The following is a 5,516-nucleotide window of genomic DNA, read 5'->3' on the forward strand; positions in this document are numbered from 1 at the left end:
GAGCGCCCACTAAACGCGCAAGTCCTGTGACAATCTTCGGATGCCAAAGCTCGTGGGGTAGGTAATAAATCTGAAGCCAAACCTGCGATAAGGAGGCCGATTCTTTATACGGATTGAATGAAGGTGTCCATATTCCCTAATTTTGAGAATCCCCAATTTCAACTTCCAAAAAGCTTTAGCTTTAGCTTGTGCCATATCGCTCTCTCCTGAAAAGCGAAGCGTATAGAAGCCTTTTCCAATTGGAATGACTTGCCAAGGCGCCGAGATCGCCCAAAGGTTCTGTAACTCATTCTTAATATCCTCAGATGATCACGGTGACTCGCCTTTCTACGTAAGAAGCTGAGAATGCAACGCATAGTTAAAACGTTCCAGTTGTTGTTGATAAAGATCTTCCGGTATACAATCCTCCAATGATTTGACAAGGGCCTCAACGGCGGCACTGCTTTGTTGCTTCAAACAAGCCGAATCATTCAGAGAGAAGTTATTGGAGATGGGCGCAAAATCTCAACGAGACAAGGGAGGTTGGGAAGAGGTGGATGCCATGAAACGGCAGTCCCCAGAGGAAATCAACGGCGTGCAGAAACGATCCTATAGGCGGCGGCGGCTGGGGGAATCGTTAAGATTTTTTGACCTCTAATGACTCTATAAATTACTACTATTATTTAGAGCCAAAATAGTATCATGTGATGTATTTATATGGATATATATATATATATATATATATATATACATATATCCTTGTAAAAACATCGTATATATATGATGATATAAAGTTCAATTGATAAAATGGTTTTGTCCAATTTTAATTGATGGATCGAGTAATCTGTGCTTGTGTTATGAAATATAAAAAAATCGTGTATATATATATATATATATATATAGGGTCAAGTTAAACAAAGAATGACCCTATGTATAGAGAATAGAGAATACATCATAACCGCCTATTTAGAGGGATTGAACGGTTCTGATTAAGTTGAATACTCCATTTTCTTTACTAATTAATCATATTTTATATATATTTTATTGAACAGAAGGGTAAATATGTACATTAGCAAAAAGAATTTACACTCCATAACTACCCAATTACCATCATTTACGGGGAATACATTTGGAAAAATTTATTTCTCTCAACCATCCTGCCGCCTTCCCCCTTCCTTGTGCAGTCACCTTGCCGCTTCCCTCATCCCTCTTCGCCGTCAGTAGCAGCGATGAGCGGTAACGCCCGCCACCTCCTCGCCAACGCAGTTCAATACAGTAGGCTGGACCAAGGCTTCGGTCGCCGGGATCTGCTTGTAGACGCACGCGATCTCCGCTAACTTCACGTAACGGGCCCGTCAAAGCACACAGCTGTCGTCGTTCTTGGTCCGAGCGCGCGTCCTAGCGCCATAGCGTCCCCGCGCTTGTTGCCCACCTCACCGATCAAGGTGAGGATCTAGGTTCGCGATTTTCCCTGTTCGGCGGCTAACAACAAAGGTAGGGTTTTTGATCTCTTTCACAATATTGAGAATTTTTTTGAACAAATCTAGTGCGTCGTTTTTAATTTTCTCATTAATCTGATAAGTTTCCATCGTCTTCGCCAAACAATTTCGATCCTGGGCAAATCAACCCTTGACCAAGTTTGAATTGATTTTACTTTGAAAACTTTGTTAAATGCGAACAACACAACATATGTTTATTGAAAAGTTCAAAACCAAAAGCATATGACTTTACTTTGGTTTCGATTGCAGATTCGGTTTTAGAAGGTTTGTAAGAATCAAATGTTGCTTCGTTCAATTTTTTCAAGTTTGCTGGGAAAAAAAGGCTTCCCCAATATCTGTGTTTGTAAAACTTTGAATTGTTGCTCTGCCACACGTTCAAAATATTTCTTAGATTGTTCAATTTATTCTCTATATTTGTTCAGAATGTTTATTGCGAAATTATTATTTGATAAGCATCTTATTTTTTTCTTCTGTAATACATGCAAAATATTTCTTTGGTTGTTCAATTTAATCTCCATATTTGTAATGATTTTGGTGTTGGGCTTATCCATCTTTTATGCATTTTATAGGACTCATGTTACTGCTATCACGTACTTAAATTGCAAGCCTGCGGTTAGAAGTGCAGCTGAAACAAGTAGGAGTTTTATAGTCGACTCCATTTAACTCGGACATCATCGGCATTTTGCAATGATGGGACACAAAAATATTGCAAAATGCAGGAACTGTTCGTTTACAAAAATATGTCCTGTTCATTTATAAATTGTATTATGTTCATTTACAAATTATGATTCTCTGTTCATTTAGAAATTATGTTCTGTTCGTTTATATTTTGTGTTCTGCTCATTTATGTTCAGCGAATCGCTTTTATTTTCGTTTCTGTTGTGAAATCTGATTTTTTTTCATTATTTTTGACATATTTAACATTTTGAACATGCTTTAAACAATTACGAACACCTAAATAAATTATTTGAATTTATCTTACTAACATAAAATATTTAACATAAAATAAATCGAACAAGCGTAAAAAAATTACGAACACCAAAATAAATTATTTGAATATTTCTGATTAACATAAAATATTTAACATTAAGCATTTCGAACAGGCGTAACAAAATTACGAACATCTAAATAAAAATTATTGTACAGATTATAAATTGTGTTGATATCGTTCGAGTTCAATATTGTGTTTAAACGAAAGAGATAAACAAATAGAGAAGGGGTCCAGAGAGACTGCAGAGAAATAAAAATAAATCTTTCCATATAAAAACAAATCTTGAAGATATCGGCTAAATGACTAAATGAATGAGATTAATAATAAATATAGGAAAATATATGATTTAGTGGTATCTTGCCGAAAATAAGAAGATCTATATATATGATCTTCAATGTGTTTTTCACGGTTTTAAATATTTAACAATTTACTTTATTGTCCTTTTCAGCCATATTAAGGAAACAAATCAAGATTAAAACTAGGCCGCTTGATTTGCAATTTTTAATGTTCAAGATCAATTCTCTATTCTCCACATATTTATCATTCTCTGTTTAACCTTTCTCTATATATATATATATATATATATATATATATATATATATATATATATGCAAGGAAGGTCTGGCAACTTCAAATTGTTTTAATCTTTATTAGAAGTTAAAAATTATAAACAAATTATATATTAATTATATTTTAGGCATGTCAACAAAAAATCATGAATTTTTTCTTAATGCAAGATTCATGCATGTCAAAATACAAAGATTCGTATATATTGAGAAGATTCATATATGCATGTTGTTCTATTCATATCACTAATTTAATTCACACTGTAAATTAGTTAAAATTCTCATTGAAAATACAAAAAATATTTAATGAAATTAATGTTCCCAATATACATACTCCCAACGTCCCGCCGAGTTTGAGTCGTATTCTTTTTCGGGCCGTCGCTCCAAGCTTGACCCGTTTCCTTTTTTTGGCAAAAATTAGGAAAATTAATATCCCAATTAAAGCTACTAATTACATCCTTATTTTTCAACTCATTTTCACTTTCCCTCTCTCGAACACATTATTCACAAATTAAAAAAAAATAAAAAAATAATTAATTATATAATTAATTAATCTATATATATAATAATTAATGATTTTATCAAATTTAATTAAATTTAAATTTTATATTAAAAAATAATTCAAAATAATTAATTATAAATAACCATTTAACCACAAACTTACAAATATACTTAAATAATTAAACAATAGCTCCTTAATTTCCGTGTCTAAAAGAAACGCCTCAATCTCGGCGGGGCGGAGGAATTGATATATTAAAATTATAAAATGTAATAAAGAATACGTTTTTATGTGAAAATGTAATAAATTTTTACTTTTCATCCAAATAACATGGTCCATACCTCCAATAAAAATGACATTTTGTCAGTTTGGAGGTCGGTATTCCACCTGTCGTCATCCACAATGCCGCCACGGTTTACTAAATTATAAAATCATCGCATTCTCTTCTTTTTATTTTTCTGGGTTTTCATCAAGTTTAAACTTACACGTAATTATATGATTTAAGCTACGAATAACGATTGTGCCTCAAGTCAAATCAACACACATACTTTGTTCTAATCAACTTCTCATGAGAATTAGTAGAATTTATACTTAAAAACACTGTTTCCACTTGATAATATTCTCGTCTTCCGTCTCGAAAAAAACGTGTATTTATGCTGTATCGTCCTTTTGTATCCTTCCACAAAATTCCAGACATGAAAGCTTACGAAAAGTCATACCGAAAATGGTAGGACGTATCATATCTTGATATCCACAACCACAAATAATAAATGGACCTTGTTTTATAACTAAGATTGATGGATGCTTTCTTGACGTTTTCACTAATGTTTCATTCACATCATTTGCAGAACTACCTTATACTGTCTATAAATAACAAAGAATCGTCTAATTTCAATATTTATGACATAACTGAGTCTATTTTTGTACTCACACTATACTTAATTATAATTAAAATCTGTTCTATCTTATTAGGACTATTTTTACAAAAAGAAATGAATATAATATATACTAATTAATTATATAATTAACGACTATGCACGAATAAAGACATTAGTAATTCATCACTTATATGATTCCATCAAAATTTAATGTAAGCTAGAAAAGTATATATATATAAGGTCTAATCATTCGACAAAGAATAAAAAGTAATTATTGATAGAGTAAAATTTTGAAGTAGCCAAAATGAAGCATAAAACACAATTTATGGCCACACATTGAAAAAACACAAATTTTGGCCATTTTTATTGATTTGGACGTTTTTGCCCTTAATGAGGCGGACTGGGTAGGATCAGGCACGCGGGTCGCGTGCCGGGTCGGGTTAGGCACTTATGGCACTATTAGTGCCATAAGTGCCAAGATGACACATATGACACTAATAGTGTCATAAGTGCCATCGGAAATCCAAAATAAAACCAAGTAAAATAGTCATTTTGGCACTTATGGCACTAATAGTGCCATAAGTGCCAACGAAATTCAAAATAAAACTAAGTAAAATGGTCATCAGCACAAATACAGAAACAACAACATCATTTAAACCCTAAATGCAACATCTAAACCCTAAATGGATAATCTAAACCCTAAATGGAACATCTAAACCCCAAATGAATAATCTAAACCCTAAATGGAATATCTAAACCCTAGGGGGGAAGTGTGCACTTATGGCACTTATGGCACTATTAGTGCCATAAGTGTCATACGTGTTGCACAGATCAGATCAGATCAGATCAGATCAGATCAGATCTGTCGATGACTGAAATCGAAGGAGGCGAAGATTAGATCTGCCGATGGAGGAGGCGGCGCAACGATCAGATCAGATCCACCGCCGTCACCTCATCAGATCAGATCCACCGCCGCCTCATCAGATCAGATCAGATCTGCCGCCGCCGCTTCATCCTCCGCCACCTGACCGACCTCCTCCACGCCGCCGATTTCAAAGGACCGGATCTCCTCCACCGCCGCCGCCTCATCCTCTACTCCGACGA

General features: G+C 34.1%; 1 long non-coding RNA gene across 1 annotated transcript; it reads left to right on the forward strand.

Annotated features, from left to right (window-relative positions):
* Nucleotides 1–1,092: 1,092 nt before the first annotated feature.
* Nucleotides 1,093–2,345, forward strand: LOC130997896 (uncharacterized). Its single transcript, XR_009093245.1, has 2 exons — nucleotides 1,093–1,473; nucleotides 2,048–2,345. It is a non-coding gene; the product is annotated as an uncharacterized LOC130997896 (long non-coding RNA).
* The last annotated feature ends 3,171 nt before the right edge of the window (nucleotides 2,346–5,516 follow it).

This window comes from Salvia miltiorrhiza, chromosome 8 (assembly GCF_028751815.1).
Source record: "Salvia miltiorrhiza cultivar Shanhuang (shh) chromosome 8, IMPLAD_Smil_shh, whole genome shotgun sequence".
Taxonomy (NCBI): Eukaryota; Viridiplantae; Streptophyta; class Magnoliopsida; order Lamiales; family Lamiaceae; genus Salvia; species Salvia miltiorrhiza.